The following is a 17,479-nucleotide window of genomic DNA, read 5'->3' as shown; positions in this document are numbered from 1 at the left end:
TGCACACACACACACATACACACAAAGACAGTAAAAGGGAGAGACAGAGAGAGAGCAAGAGAGAGAAAGAGGAGAGAAATCAAACTCAACAAATATTATATCTTAGAACATTGTAATATCCAGATTTGAATGACTGGGTTAGTAGGACTAATAAAAGAAGGGCTGAAAAGAGAAGATTTGCCTTCAAGAGATGATTTCAGGCTATAAGTAGACTTATTAAAGCAAACTGATAATGTATTTACCTTTTATGACTGGAGGAGACTCTGTGCCAATGGTGGTTGGGGGTCTGGGGGAGTAGGGGAGGTTTATATCAGAACCTGTCATGTTCAGAGATTGATGTTCCACTTGACTTACAATGATTTCCCCTATTAGAACAGACTTTAACCTTCTGGAAGGAGAGATATGGGATTATTTATCACTGTTAGCCCTTTGTGCCGTTTAGAGCTAGTGTTTTTTACTCTCAAAGGTAAGTTTTCTGCTTTACCTGAAATAATCATTCATAAATGAAAAAGTTTAATCAATTTCCCCTTTAAAAATTCCCTAAGAAGTTAACTATCACCAAAAACAGGGAGTGCATAGTCTACAATTATGGTTGTGTGGATTTAGGCTAAGTAAGTGGTATTCTGAATACTTAAATTGTAAAAAAATTCTAAGCAAATTGTCCAGAAAAATTAAATTGACAACTAATCTCAGCTTAAGGTTTTAAACATTTTCATCTATTTTGCTTCTAAAACCAAAGAGTTACAACTTCATTTAAAAAGTTTCTGTGAGTGTAGTTAAGTCCTTCACTAAAACTGAATGTCAGATTTATCAGGAGTAGTAGGGTTACTGTGAGGGTTAAGGAAAGTGATGGATGTAGGTGTATCTTGTAAACAATTAAGGGTTATACAAATATAATAGTATTATTAATAAATAGAATAATTTCCACTTCCACTGTAAAATTCAAAGCATGAAAACAATTTTAACATTAGTTAATAACTAAAAACATGACTGAGAAATAATATAATTTTAAAGAAAAACTTCAAAATTTAATACACTATACATGAAAAATGTTGACTAGAACTTTTTTTTTGAGATGGAATCTCACTTTGTCACCCAGCCTGGGGAGCAGTGGTGCCATCTCGGCTCACTGCAATCTCTGCCTTCTGGTTTGGAGCAATTCTCCTGCCTCAGCCTCCTGAGTAGCTAGGATTATATATGTGTATCCCAACGCCCAGCTAATTTTTGTATTTTTAGTAGAGCCAGGGTTTTGCCATGTTGGCCAGGCTGGTCTTGAACTCCTGACCTCAAGTGGTCTACATACTCAGCCTCCCAGAGTGCTTGGATTACAGGCATGAGCCACCCTGTGCCCAGCTGGATAGAACTTTTTAAACTCTTACTGAAGGTTCCAGAACATAATGGGGTGCATCTATTTATTCATAACAGAGGAGTTATCAAATACATCTACAAGTAATTGAGAATCATATTGAAAATAGTGACTAGTTTGAGAGCTTTTTCAGCTATTTGTTCACTTCCTTTCAATGCCTCTCACTCAGTAATGTGTTGTCTGCACTGAGGTCTCCAAATCTCTTAGAATTGTGATTTCAAAAAAAATGTGTGTGTGTGGGTTTGTGTGTGTGTGTGTCTGTGTCTGTATACACACATACTTAATACATTAAAAAATACTTAAAAGCACTCTATACTGGAATGAGTATCATAGATAATTATAGTGGATATAATTGTACATTTCAAATCTTTTTTGATTAATTTCAGGTGTTTTGTAAATTGTTGATTATAATGTCACTATTATTATTATTTTTAGAAAGGGGTATCAGTATGCTCCTCAGGCTGGACTGCAGTGGCTATGCACAAGGGAGATCATTATATACTAGAGCTTCAAACTCCTGGGCTCAAGTGGTCCTCCAGCTTCAGCCTCCTCAGCAGCTGGGACTATAATTGTGCCACTGCTCCTAGCAGAATATCATTGTTTTCATCTTGCATTGTTTTTGCTTCATACACTCTGTCACCTCTGCCATTCTTTGCTGTTCCATGACCATCTGATATCCCGAGTAAGAGTGATTTTGTTGATTTATATAGTATTAACTAAAATTCACAAAACTTGATTTCATTCTTTAAAGATAAAAGTGACTATAAATAGATCTCTGGTATTTGCTTCTTACAGCATGAAGCAATCTGTGCTCCTCAATAAGGCAAAGAGGGCACCCCCTTTTAGAGACCTCTGCTTTACAAGGTTGACACTATCAGAAGCTGAATATCTATTCAGTAAGATTTTAGAGGCAATGGGCAACCTCCACTTCAGATCATGTATCCTCTACTTCACTGTAATTAAAAGACAAGTTTTTAATGCAAATATTCACTGAGCCTAACCTTGCAAATATAATTTCAAATGTCCTTTTCTAATTCCTGGACAGCTTCTAATAGTGTCAACCTTGTAAAGCAGAGGATTTTAAATGGGGGTGTCCTCTGCCTCAGTGTGGGGCACAAATTGCCTCATTATGGTATAAGAAGGAAATACCAGAAGATGTATTTATAGTCACTTTTATCTGTAAAGAATGAAATACACACACACACATACATATATGCATTATAAAATTACCCTTCTCTAAAATTTTGTCTTAAGCAATCTGACTTCATCTAGTTATTACAATATCTTTGTAAAATATTAGCTGATATCAGCTTACCCATGTCCCATTGCAGAGATATTTTCATATTTATAGGGGAAACTGAAAAAATAAAATTACTGTAATAGTTTTGAAAAACTATATTTTTTCAGATACCTTTTGATACTCTGAGAGGCCTTGGGAGCAGGGTGGCTTCTCTGGTACCTCTAAGGCCATCTCTCACTCTCATGTAACCCACCTTTCAGTTCTAGTATGAATTCTGCTATTGTGATCATTAGAGTGTTAAATGTTCATCTCTCATTTAAAAGGCAGTTTTCTTTTTCCATAAAAAGTAACATATTTTCATAGTACCCACAGAACTGACAGTATCAGAGACTCGAGGAGGCACAGAGATTAATGACTGCTGTTTACCCCCAGTTTACTAGGTGTCTTAGCTAGCACTGCAGTTTCTGATCTCTGCCCCACTTTTGGCAGCAATTCTCTCTTCAATTACAAGATCCAGCAACTTATGAATCAATCTAAATTTGAAGCTTTTGATAATATCAGTGAATTTTAGTGAATGCTGGAATTTAATGAAAAATTACAACATTTATTGAGGGCGATCAACATATACATAATATTTAGTCTTATATCATATATATATATATACACACACACACGCTATCATTATGGGTAAGCATATATTTATCACGTGCTTTTAAATGTATTTTTCAAAGAAGGTATGTCAAATGAATCAAGTGCTTTTATGTTTGTGTGGGTTTTTTATAGCTCTGATAATTCTATCAGAAATGCATTTTATTACTGGAACAAAATGCATAGCGTTATGCCACAGGCTTAGTATCCCTAAGACTTGCACTCAAAAGAGTCATCAAAGCCATCTCTGAGGTATATATGGATTACTATGCTTTACTTTTCACTATGACATAATATAAATTATAACCACCTACACTCCAGAAATCACCATACACTGGTAGCAGCTAAACTGGAGAAAGTAATCTTAAATAAATCCATCAGGCCCTTTTATTCTACTTTTTCTCTCTTAAACACGGTATTTTCAAGTAAGTACCACAACACTACCCCCAACTGTCTGCCAGCAGTTTGTCTGCCAACTATCAGGATAGGGCATTGTCTGTCTTGCTTATGCCAATTTGTTTGTAGTTCCTACATTATAATTTTTAAAAACAGTCATGGTGATTTCAAGAACAAGATACCATACTTTATAGGTCTAATCAGTTCAAATCTTACTGCTTATTTTAGAAAATGTTAATTTCAGTCTCCTATTTTATCTACATCTGTGTATATAAGGACATTGCCTAAGAAGACAAGATATGGTGATTTTCAGTTGTTGATAAAACACATATTTGGATATAGTCCATGTTTTTGGCTATGCTTTTAGACTGTGGAGTATGTGTTCTCAGAGCACACAGCTGGAAGAAGAGGGTGTTTGCCTTGACTTCCTCTTAGAGAGAAGAAACACTGACAGAAACTTGTACAGTCTCCATTTACTTCAGCTGGTCACTACTATTTGTGATATTAGCTGAAATCATTCCAGTTAGAAAGCAAACGTCCACGCATGTTGTGAGCTTTTATAATTTGTTTTTTATATTTAAAAGTCTCCACACTGTGGAGGCAGTATCTAAGAGTTCCATTCAAATAAGTTGACTTCAAGTCATGCGTAATGATATTTTTATTGAGTACTCTCCATACTTTATATAACCTTATCTTTATTCCTAAAAAGGTTTTCTTTTAAATATAGAAAGACAGCAAATTATTATTATTATTGTTATTATTGAGACAGAGTCTTGCTCTGTCACCCAGGCTGTAGTGCAATGGCGTGATCTCAGCTCACTGCAACCTCCGCCTCCCGGGTTCAAGCAATTCCCTGCCTCAGCCTCCTGAGTAGCTGAGATTAGAGGCACATGCCACCATGCCTGGCTAATTTTTGTATTTTTAGTAGAGATGGGGTTCCACCATCTTGGCCAGGCTAGTCTTGAACTCCTGACCTCATGATCCATCCGCCTTGGCCTCACAAAGTGCTAGGATTACAGGCGTGAGCCACCGCACATGGCCGACAGCAAATTATTTTAAAAGAAAAATTAAAAGAGACATTTGATAAATTATACGTTCATGCTACCTCTAGCCATATTCTTTTTTCAAGAAAATATTCATTTGAGTTTTCATAAGTGAGACTAAAAATAAATACTTCAGATAAATATATAAAATATTAACTGTGTTGTGTTCGAATTTGCTATAGAAAAAATTAACAAGTGAAAACCAAGACCTATTAACTAACTTACTAAAATAAATCAGTTTCCAAAGGATATGGAACTTATTGAAAGAGTAATGACGTATAATCTTGGAAGTTTCTATACCTTTCTTATAAATTTGAGATTTGTGGACTTTAAAGTAAGTTTAAAACAAAGTAAACTCAGTGAGTTCCTTGAAAAAAAAATGGCATTGTAATAGGGCCCAATATGCAGTTGTCCTGTGGCCAAATTAGACTCTTTATCCCAAAGTGAAAAATCTACAGAAACATTTTGCTAGTTTGCTTTTACACCACATTGATCAAATTCTTTACCCTTAATTTTTAAAATCAAAACAAGCAACACCTTTTTAAGAAAAATTGGGGGAATTAATGCTATATGTTACATGCTTTCCATATATTTCAAAAGAGTACAACTCCTGTCTTTGTTGGTTTGCAGTTTTTAGTAAAGGACCAGAAGGAAGGGGAAGGTGTGGATGTTGCGTCTTTGGGTTATGTGTTTAGGAAGGGAGCAGCCAAGGATGCACCTGCTTTTGGCACTGGCTTAGGCACTGGAACAGCACATGCCAGATGTCATCTCAGAAGAGGCAAGAAATACGTGAAATACACACAGCCAAGAAAACACAGACTTACACTGAAATGGTATGATTCTCAACAAAGACATAACTGAGTTTATGGTCAACATACCACCATGTGATACAATAAAATATTTGCATTCTTGTTTTTCCATCTCACACTACGTGATTATTTTTTAGCAGCAGCAGCAAAGTATTTACTTTTTTTTCTAGAAGGAAATTACCATGGAAGCATGACTAAGTGTCATGTAATTTTCTTTTTTCAAGAAAATATTCATTTGAGTTTTCATAAGTGAGACTAAAAATAAATACTTCAGATAAATATATAAAATATTAACTGTGTTGTGTTCGAATTTGCTACAGAAAAAATTAACAAGTGAAAACCAAGACCTATTAACTAACTTACTAAAACAAATCAGTTTCCAAAGGATATGGAACTTATTGAAAGAGTAATGACGTATAATCTTGGAAGTTTCTATACCTTTCTTATAAACTTGAGATTTGTGGACTTTAAAGTAAGTTTCTTTAAACTAAGTGTCATGTAATTTTATATTTGCAATACAGTGGAAAGATATGGCAAAATTTATCCTAACTTCAGGGAATAAAATGCAAAGTATTTTTAAATAGAGTATTTAAATATTGGAGGACTTTGATTTTAAAATCAGCTTTCAAAGCAAAGATTTCATGTGGTTTACTATTTACTATCAACTATGCTGTGGCTTTTAATAAATGATTATGAGCCCACAGGGGAAGAATAAGTTATGTTCTTTAGAAAAATCATTCTAAAACAAACATTTAGAGGTTCAAGATATTATTTTAGGGTCAAATGAATTAGTTTATCCTTGCCTTTTACCCAATACAGATGATATGGGACACACTTTCTTCCAAGTGATTAGCTGATGGCAGCTGACTCTGGCAAGGTTCAGCTGCTGCTATAGGTGTATGGTTCCCCAAAGCAAGACCTGACAAGAAGGCAGGGCACAAAAAAGTGTGAGAGAGAGCACTGTTTGGTCACTATCAACCACCTTATCATGGAGAAACTAAGGAAAGGAGATTAAAGTAATTTTAATTAGTGCATATGATGTGGACTTCACACTCTGTTTCTATGCTCTCCGCTGATTCAAGAATCACTATTTCAATATCTACTCACCCATCATACCAAAAGGATATGTCCTAACAACAACAAGAAAAACACAATCAGTTTTAAAATAAAAATTCTGACCTGTAGATAGGCTGAAGAGAACTGCTATAAAATAAATAAAGGAAGATAGCAGATACACTTTACTTCCACCTTTCTCCCTTCTCTTCATGTAAATAATTTGTCGGAGTTTTAAAATACGTATTTCCCCTTCCTCAACAAAGTCTGGTCGATAAATCCACGTGAGGAAACTAAAATCTGAAAAGACAAGGTTCATGCAGCCAACTGGAAAAGTCTCTACTTTAAGTTGACAACTGACCCACTGTGGCTATTTCCAAGGTAGCATTCCTTCGGCTTGGTATTGGCAATGTTGTGACAAGAGTCTTCACTTTTTAACATTCATACTTTACTACATGAATGTTAAGCAGTCCCAGGACAAATAAACTGAGGGTGGGGCTTCTCTTTTCCTCAGAAGGATATTTTTAAATTATATATATTTTTACATCTTGAGAGATAAAAGCTGTATCTGCAAGGGATTAAAAGATGTTTTATATTCATGGTTTCATTTCTGCTGAAATAAATGCGTAATTTATACCACACATAATTCATAGCAATTTAGGCCTATTACAGAGTTCTAGCTTCTTTTTTATGATAGTTACTAATTAAAGCAGAGTGTTACTGCCACACTGAGCCTAAGTCTTTGACATACAGGTTTAATGAATAAAATGTCCTGACACAAAAATGAAAGCAATAATGCAGACAAGGCTGCAAGCTGTTATGTTTCAAGTGTGTGGTAAAGATTAAGGGCATTCACTGAAGTGATGAACTGTGCAGAGAAGGACATTGTAATTTCTTTCTTTAAAGGAAGAAGTAAAGGAATTTTAAGAGAATCTGAAATAGTACTAATTTCTCTAACTCCTGGGCCCCTCAATTCCAGTCGTCCTTCTCTCCCCTCCAAGAATTTAAACTCATAAGAGTCATTTTTGAAGAATAAATGATGGGGTATTTTAATATAATCCTGAATATAGGTTTAGATTGAAAATGGGAATTGGGACCATAATTAATTATGTTGCCAAGTTTTTTTTTAACTTTAAGAAGACAAATGGAGGCAAATGACATTTTATGAGTGCAACCTTCTAAACATTCACAGATTAAAACATTGGTAAAACGACAGTATCTTTTTTGACATTTGATTAATCCCATATGCAGAATGACTGAAGAATTAATATCGTTTTGATGTTTTCATTTTCTGAAACCACTGTAGTAAGAGACTGACATAAACTCAAACCCAAGTATAAACACAATCTTGGCGAGGGTTGTGGCCTTATTATCACTCTTAACAATCAATAATGAATAATCATACTGATCGCCCTCACTACACTCTGCTTTATACAAATATTCCCTCTCGGATCCATCTATCACTTCTTTCAAGATAATAAAATAATTCAATCCCATCAAATCTTCAGCAACCTCTCCCTCGGGAGGGATGTTTTATCTGTACTTCTGTGAGCTCAGGGAGGATTTTACTTGTTTGAAGGGGGCGGAGAATGGAGCGGGGTCCTATTTATTTCCATTGATGACTCCCCTGGTTCTCACAGGCGCTCCGGGACCGGGTGGGAGGAGGAGAGGAGGAGGTGCGGAGATTCCCTCCGTCAGAAAAGAAAAAGGGTTCAGGAAGCGCGGCAGGAGGAGGAGGGGTGAAGGGGGGAAAAAGAGGGTAGTGTGTTTGGGGATAGCAACAACTAAATGAAAAAATAAATTCTTCTTTGTGATTTAGCGGGACCGACAGATGAAAAGCAAATTTATCAACCCAACAAAGTTGCTTAAAAGATCTGTATAAATAATTTTTTTAAAAAAAGAAGTAAAAAGAATAACAACAACAAAACCCCAGACACATACTCAGGTTCATTTCCCGCTCAAGGTCTTGGTTTTAGGGAGCCATCCGTACCCAACAGCAAGAAATGGACAGCGCCCCGAAGGGGGCCGGGAGGGGAACCGCGACTTCGCTGGAGGGACAGCTCAGCGCCAGCGCAAGGGTGCCCGCGGCAAACTCCGAGGAGCTGGTGCGGGGCTGGTCCGGGGAACTGCGGGGAGCTCTCACGCCTGGGCCTGGGATAGGGTGCGGCAAGGAAGGGAAACCGAGAGCGCACAATGCAACGAAACCGCACCCACAATTCAGCAGTTTGCAAAGTGCCTCCAAAAAAAAACAGCTGGGACCTGGTATCACTGGTTCGAACTCCTGGGTTTTAGGGGCCGCGGCTACTCAGTTCAAGAAAAAACGTAAAGTGGCTGAGATCGAACCCCAACTCACGCACAGACTGGACGAAGGCACGAAGCCGAATCTTCGGGCTGGAGCGGGAGGGGGCGTCCCCTCGGTGGCCGCTCTGCTCTCTGGAAGAAACTGTGAGCCAGTCGCAGGCCACCTCGCTCAACCAAGGAAGTTTCTCTAACGATGCTCGCCTACCACGCAGAGGACAAATGAGGAGCCAGAACGGTTGAGGGACGGCCGGGTGAGGCAGCCGAGCTCCCCGCTGCCCAGCTCCCAGACGCCCTACGGGAACCGGCGCGCTGCCTGGACCTCTAGCTTTTCGCCCCACACACAGACGCCCTCCGCAAAACCCACTCCCGCTGACTTTCCCTAGCGGAGGGCGGAGGGCATGAACCTGGAGAGGGAGGCAACAGCCCTCTTGGCAGGCGGGCAAAGTAAGTGTCCAGGCCAAGTCCGGGATAAAGGCTCCAAGGCTCCAAGGCTCCCGGGACCCCACAGTATCTTGAGCTCCCCTCTCAGGTCTTCCCCGCCCGTGCGCTATCTGTCCACCTTCTCTCGACTCTCCAGGCCGCCTAGCTTAGAAAGCAGCTTAAAAAAAAAAAAAAAAAAAAAAAAGAAAAGAAAAGAAAAAAACAAAAACAAAAAACGAGAGAAACCTGCTCCTGCCCTTCTTGTCCTCTGCTCCTACGGATACGGCGCCCTCGAGAAGCTTGTTGGACCCTTACGATTTGGGGGCGCGTGCCTCAAGCCCCCATCTCTGATGACCCTTCGGGTGTGAACGCTCCTTGTGCTAGGTTTCGGGGTGGCGGGCTAAGGCGTCGGGGCTCTGGGACTTTGCTTTCCTCTCCCCACTTACCTTAAAAAGATCTGTTTGTTTTTCGTAGGGGAAAGAGGAAAAATCCCTCCCCGAGGTGTGGTGTGCGAAATAGTCCACGTCCCCAGACCCTGCCAAGATGCTTAGCACCAGTATTCAGGAACAAGGAGCCTGGAGGGCGGGGACGGAGGCAGATAAAAGAGAAAAATTCAATCCGATGAAGTGTCCCAACTTTGCGGTCGGCACAGCAAACTTTAAAGGCGGGCGAGGGCGGGCTGCGCGCGGCCGCCGAAGTTGCTCCGAAGTGGAGCGGGGAGCGGCGCGAGGCTGGGGAATCCCGGGGCACAGCCGGGTAGCGGCGGGAGGTCTCTTTAAACTGCTGGGAGCGTGCGGGGGCCGGGCGGCGGGAGGATGCCGCAGCGACCCCCGGGGCTGGCGCGGGCTTCGCGGGCGGCTAGGAGCCGCCGAGGCGCCTGGCTGGAGCGCCGCGCGGGGTGCGGAGAGAGCCGGGCGCACCGGGCAGCAGCGGCGGTGGCGGGCGCGCTACTCAGTTAGCTCTGCTCTCTCGCGGCTCGAAGCAGGGAGTGTTTGTTCGCTCCCGAGTGTCACTGCTGAAGCCCGGAGTCTCTTCCCCTCCCTGCACTTACCCCTCCCGCCTCACCGCTGCCCGCCCGCCCCCTCCCTCCGCTGCCCGCCGCTTCCCCCTCCGTCCCTCCTCTCCCTCCCGCTGCGCGCCAGCGCGCGCTCACGCGCTCACACACACACACACACTCATACACTCACACACACTCTCTCCCTCCTTTTCTCCTTGTCGCCCTCCCCCACCTTTCTCTCACACACACCACCCTTCTCAGCGACCCAGCGCTCCCCAAACAGGACCCTCGCAGGCGGCAACGCGAGGGACACCCTGCTGTCCTAACCTCCCCGCCACTCGGGGAGAATGAGGGAGGCCCACCGAGCCCCCCGGCGGAGCTGCAAAACCTAGGAGACGCGCACGCGGGACCATCACACTGTCAAGGAGACTGGGGTGCACAATAGAGGGAAACTCTGGGGTTGATTTGGGGGCAGAGAGGGAGACCTATTAAATCCAGAAGGTTGGTGGTTGGAGGCGGAAAGCAGAGTGTGCAAACTGTGCATTCATGTCCCACTTTTCACCCGAACGCCTGCGTACCACAGCCTTCACTCGGGGAGCGCTTCCCCCTTGGCGCAGACCGAGCTTCCTCCGGTTTGAAACTCAGCAGCTGTTTTAACAATTGAAAAGCGGCCCTACAGTACCAGTGAAACCGAGCAGTGTGTGTGAAGCCATTAAGGCTGACTAGGTAATTATGATAAGAAGTTACCTAATTAGCAACCTGGCCTGGGCTTAGGGAAACGGAGAAAGAAAAAGTGCTGTATGATTTAGTGATCTCATTTTTGCAACTAAGAACCTGGTTTCCAGCAAACCTAGTTTTACATTATATAAGTTCTAATAATATATATTATTTATTAAGATATAGTGTCAGTATTGAAAACACTAGATCTATTATTGCCACTATGAAATTAAGGTAGATAATATGAAAATCAGCCTTACCCTGGTCATATTAAAAACTATGATCTTTTTTGTTAAATAACTGGTCACAGAGGGTGGACCAATGCAGCTCCTAAAGTTTTATGGCTCCTAGATGAAAATACTGCAGGAAATGGATTTATGAAACCGTTTATATGTCACAAAGTAGTTTTGTAAAATTTTTAAACTCTAAAAAGGACATTTGAGATCACTGTGCGAGCATATTTTTTTGCAGATGAAACAATGAGGTGGGAAAAGTCCTGTACTTAGGAGATGTGATCTACAGCAGATCGCTGGGTCATTCATTAACAAAAACTTATGAAGTCCCTGCTGTGTACCAGGTTTGTCTATCTTAGATGCTGAGATTTAGAGGTGATGGTGCTGCCTTTAAGGAACTCACTGCCTGGTGGGGAGACCGAGGCATAAATGAAAATGTGATTAGTATTATAATAAATGCAGGTGCCTGGTCCAACCGGAGCATGGAAAAGGAAACAGCTAATTCCCCTTTAGAAGCTTCTCTTGGTGGAGATTTCAATGTAGGGTTCTGAAGGACAAAGAAGAAATACAGGGCCAACAAGGATGTGGTGGGAGGGGCAAGGGCATTCCACAAACAGAGGCAAGTGAAGAGGTTAAGAAAGTGTCAAAGTACATGGTGTGTCCTGGAAACTGGGAAACTAGGTGTGGCTGGACTGCCGGTGAAGTAAGCAAAGCAAAGCCACACAAGGCTCTTTGGGTGTAAAAAGCCAGAACTTACTTGGAGGTGGTTTATAGTTGGGAAACTAATAAAGGTTTTAAGGTAGGACAGATTTTAAGGTTTTTTAAGTATTATCAGATACGGTGTTTTAGGTTTCCTCTGGTTTTACTGTGCAAGACAAATAGAAGAGAGATCACAGTGAGGGGGTTATTTCCAGGGGAAAAATTAGGTCTGAACTAAGGCCACAGAAATGCCATTTGGGAGGCTGGGACAGCTCTTGAGTTGTTTAAGAGGTAGAATAGACAGGGCTTAATGATTGATTAGACAAAGAGGGTAATGGAGAGAAAAGAGTCTAAATTGACTCCCAGTTTTCTGGCTGGGGCACCAAAGCAGGGAATGGTGCAACTAACCAAGAGAAACGCATGGAGAGGAACAGTTTTAGGAAGAATGTAATGATTTCTGTTTTAAACTTGTTGAGTTGGGGGTGCCTCTGTGACATCTGAGTGCTCTGCCATGTAGACAGCCAAAAGGGGAGTTCCTAGGAGAGTAGATAGGAGCTGGAAGGATACATTCCCATGTTTGGCAAGCATGGGGGAGAAGTAAGGCAGCCAGGAAGAGAAGACTTAGGATGGGACATGGAAGAACATTAATGTCTTAGGCATGGATGAAAGAAGAGGACTCTGCAAAAAAAGGGATGAAGACCAGTGAGGAAGGATAAGAGAGCAGAACTAACAAGAGCAAACCCAAGGCACACTATCGTCAGATTCACCAGGGTTGAAATGAAGGAAAAAATGCTAAGGGCAGCCAGAGAGAACGATTGGGTTACCCACAAAGGGAAGCCCATCAGATTCACAGCGGATCTCTCTCAGCAGAAACCCTACAAGTCAGAAGAGAGTGAGGGCCAATATTCAACATCCTTAAAGAAAAAAAAAAAGAGAGTGTGCAGGAGAAATGAAACCAAGGGAGGACAGGACTAGTAACCAGGGTAGAATGAGGCAGACAGATCAACACAACCAGACTGAAAAGCTGCTGCTCCTCTTTACAAAACATCTTGGTAATCTTGACCTATGCAATTGCAATTTATACTGTATGTGTATAAATATCAATTCCCTCTTTGGTACAGTGGGGCAACACTATCTACACCCATGCATTTCACATGGTTGATTGGGAGTTCAAATGAACCAGTGATTAGGGTATTGATTTAAAATTGCCGTTAGGAAGAAACTGAATGCTAATAATGTTAGAAAGACATCATTAATTCAGGCAATTAATGACAGACTTGAGTATATAGAAAGTTCTATAAGGACTCTATGAAAGATATTTTGATGAATTTTCAGGAAAATTCATCAAAATATCTGTGTTTTGAACATCAGGATTTGCATACATCAATATACTCTGTCTTCTCAAAAAATATGCCACCAATAAAACCAGTGGCATTTTACATATTTATATTCACATATATATGTAAGTAACTTCAGTGTTTTGAGAGATTTGGGCAATCTGCCATATTAGATAGAATATGCATTATTTAGCCAAACAGGCTTATGTTTAATTCTAGACTCTGAAAATTATTTGCTGTAGGACAAAACCTCTTTGAGCATCAGTGGCTTTTTTTCAAATTAAAAAAAATGGAATAAATTATAGTTGACTTGCAGATGTTTTGCAAGGATTGTGTAGTATAACATATTCAAGTGTTTGCAAGATATTTACTTACTTATTTATACCTGCATTTACTTTTAAACCAGGAAATTTATAATATGCAATTGGAGAGAAAGCTCAAAACTACTATAAAACCAAGAGCGAATTTAAGTCGATTTAGGAGAACTCCTACTTCAAACCTATGTTTTAAGGTAATAGTATTCAAAGGGTGGTTCACAGACCCATGGTAGTTTCTGAGATCCTTTCAGCGGAGGTCTGCAAGGACAAGGCTGTTTTCATATTGATTCTAAGACATAATTTGCCTTCTTTGACTGTGTTGACATTTACACTAGTACAAAAGCTAATGATGAGTAAAACTGCTAGCACCTTAGCCTGTTCAAAGCAGTGACACCCAACTATTCTAGTAGTTATTATATTTTTTACTGCCCCAAATGTCAGTTTCACTTAAGAATGTCTTTCTTGAAGCAGTAAAAGTTACTCAGTTTTGTTAAATTTCATCTCTTGACTGTGTCTTTTTAATATTCTGTATGGCAAACTGGGAGGCAAAAATAAAGCTCTTTTGCAGCATACCAAAGTACAGTTTGTCGTGAATGAAGACATTTATGTAATTGATTTGTGAGCTAAGCTACCTGCTTTTAAATGTGACATATTTTTACCTGAAAGAACTGACAGATAAACTATAGTTATTAAGACTTGGATACTTGGTAAAATACATTTTTTTAAATAAATGAATGAAGTCAGCCTGTCATATCAAGGCAAACAAACAACAATATTTATTTCCAATGAAAAATTTGAGATTTTCAGTAAAAAATTAGCATTTAGAAAACTTGTATCTGTCACCACGAACTTGATAGTTTCCCAGTACTTAAAGTCTTTTCCATTAGATCGTGATCATTTAAATGAATGTGGTTTTAGGTTTTAGATATCATACAATGAAATGTATCAACACTTAGAAGATCTGCATAACTCAGTGAACAAGTATTTTCCAAATGACTAATAATGCATGATGATCTAAAATCATGGATAAGTAAAGGATCCATTAGAAGTGCAAAATAGACCAATGGGTTTTAATATAACACAGTATGAAAAGTTAACTGATAGGGTTTCGTATTCCATACTGCAGTTATAAGGTTTAAGAAATACCATTTGTTGAGTTATTGTGTAGCATTAAAAAAGAATATCCAGAATTGCTTGAAAAGATTATTAAAATTTTTCTTCATTTTCCAACTACATATCTGTGCAAAATTGGATTTTCCTCATATATTTCAAACAAAACAACAAATTGCAACAAATTGAAAACAGACATGATATGACAATTTAACTGTCTTTTATTAAGCCAGACATTAAAGAGATTAACAAAAATGTAAAACATTTCTTTGGAAAATAATGTTATTTTAATATGTAGTAGGTTTACTATAGTTATTTAGATGAATAAATATTTTAAAGATTTCTGTTGTAATTCATATGTTGAATATTGAAAGAAATAACCTATATAACAAAAGCTCCTTGGGGTCCTTAATAATTTTCAGACTGTCAAGTGGTCCTAAGAATGACTGTCATATGATATAGGCTCAGTCATGAAAGAAGGTTGAAAGATCATCAGACGCTTATAATAATATTCTGTCTATAGATTGGCCATCACCTCAGTTGTATTATACAATACAGTTCTCATTTTACGCAAATGTAAATAGAGCCTTCTCTAGAGTATTATAGCTGACATCTCTACACTGGGGACTGCGACAACAGAACCGATAGAAACCATCCTGAAAATCCTGAAGCTTGGATGAAGCAGTATCACATCCTGGACCATACTAGCACCAAATAGTCTTTTGTCTGTTGGTTCAGTTTTGATATCTTCCTTACACAATTCAAGACGTAGTTCTCTAAAGTCCCTTAAAAAGTAATGGTTATCTGTATTTTGATACTCTTACACACTTAACCAATGGAAAGTTAAACATCAAGTCTGAGTCACCTTTTATTCTTCTTGAGGGCATTCATTCACTTAATAAACATTTGCTGAGCACCTATTATATGCCAGCCCTCCTCTGTTGGGAACAAAAGAATAAATGAGGCCCTTGCTCTGAGGAACCTGCGGTGTAGTGAAGAATTAAGCAATTAGCAGGTGATATCTGGTTTTTCTTTTTTTTTTGAGACAGAGTCTCACTCTGTCTGTCACCAGGCGCCAGGCTGGAGTGCAGTGGTGCAACCTCGGCTCACTGCAAGCTTCACCTCCCGGTTCAAGCAATTCTCCTGCCTCAGCCTCCCAAGTAGCTGGGAATACAGGTGTGTGCCACCAGGCCCACCTAATTTTTTTGTATTTTTAGTAGAGACGGGGTTTCACCATGTTGGCCAGGATGGTCTCCATATCTTAAGGGAATAAGGTAGTGCACAAGTCCGTGACCAAGGTGAGAGTGCAGCATCAGGACAGGATTCTTGGAGAAAGTCACATCTAAATAGAGATCCAAAGGATGAGTCGGTCTCCCAGGCTAGCAGATGTGGGTGTGGGGTAAATAAGGTTTGAAGGAAGAAAGAACAGCATCGACTATGATATATTCAGGAAATGTTATGAAATTAACCATTACTTTAAAAATCACCCTAATTTTAAACATGTACGTAAGATCAACTGATTTTCCTTGTTTTAGTTTGTTCAGGAAGTGAATGGGATGTTTTAAGATCATTATGGTAAATTTAACAACATCTTACTTAAATCAGAATTGCCATATTTTACAAAAATGGATTAAAATGAAAGATTAAAAATTATATTTAAGCCCTCAAATGCAATTTATTTGAATTTCCAATGATTAATTTAGGACATTGAAAAAATAATGTAATTCTTACTTCATTCAAGGTACTGAGGACAGTGCTAAAAGTGATACAAAAAAAAATCTAAAACATAGTATATGCCCAGAAAAGTTCTGTAAGATGAGTTTAGATAAATTTTCTTTCTTTCCTTTAGACACTCAATAAATATTTATTAAATGCCTATTATATTTCAGATATTGAAAATACATTATCAAAAAGACATATATTATTTCTGCCCTTAGCATACAATTTGATAATGACTAGTTACTTGGCTTTTAAATACTACTTATAGCATCAGATGCAAATGAGAACAGCCAAAGAAGTGGTAAGAATTACAGGATGTAACTTATTCACCACTGGAAAAGGTTAAATTTGGTAGAGAAAAGGATGAGAACATCAAAACCACAGAAATGGCATCCAGGAAAGGTTCCCAGGAAGGAAATACCAGAGTACATTTCAGAGGCAGAGAATAGAATCGTTTGGCTGAGATGGATTTTGCTAATGAAGTTAACAGAAGAAGAAATTGCATACCTAGGTTGGGCAAATTGGAGAGACCATGTTAGAAGAGTTTCGGGCTTCATCCTCTTAGCAGTGAGTAAAACCAAAAGGAAAAAAGCAATAAGGCAAATGCCATTTGCCACACTTAAGAAGAACTCTGGTAGTTTGTAAAAAAGACATTCTCCTGATTGCAATTAATGGGTTCCTCTGATATAAAAATCCCTGATTTGTTTTCACTTCAGAGTGTATATCCACCCATCATCTCATTTCTTGCGAAAATTTTTACTAACTGATGTATTACACTGTATCAATTACATGATGGAAAAAATAAGGTATTTTTTAAAATGTCAATACAGAAAATATTTCCTAACAGCCTCCTGTGTTCTAGAAGAAGGAATCCACTAATAACATTGAGTCTCAGCCTGTGATCCCACAACTATTCTCTGGTCCAGTTTAGCTGACCAAAGCAGCATGGATGGCTGTTTTCAGGAGCCTGCACTATATCGTGTAGCAATGACAGACAGTGCAAGCCTAAGCTAGCAGCAGTGTTATGAGGGTACTAAAGCTATGCACACAAGAAAATAAAGAGATGAAAAGTAC

General features: G+C 39.4%; 1 protein-coding gene across 3 annotated transcripts in view; it reads right to left on the bottom strand.

Moving 5' to 3' along the window:
• NDNF (neuron derived neurotrophic factor) overlaps positions 1-10,266 on the bottom strand; it is a 38,836-nt gene extending 28,570 nt beyond the window's left edge. Inside the window, exon 1 of one of the 3 annotated variants that reach the window (XM_002745439.6) lies at positions 9,723-10,266. The gene's annotated coding sequence lies outside the window, so the exon portion shown is untranslated. Of the gene's footprint in view, positions 1-8,908; positions 9,207-9,722 lie in introns of those variants that run through there. The other 2 variants (XM_008992762.5, XM_035293032.3) reach the window with 2 other exon arrangements.
• Positions 10,267-17,479: the final 7,213 nt, after the last annotated feature.

Source organism: Callithrix jacchus, chromosome 3, assembly GCF_049354715.1.
Source record: "Callithrix jacchus isolate 240 chromosome 3, calJac240_pri, whole genome shotgun sequence".
Taxonomy (NCBI): Eukaryota; Metazoa; Chordata; class Mammalia; order Primates; family Cebidae; genus Callithrix; species Callithrix jacchus.
This window is presented reverse-complemented; position numbering and strand designations above follow the sequence as displayed.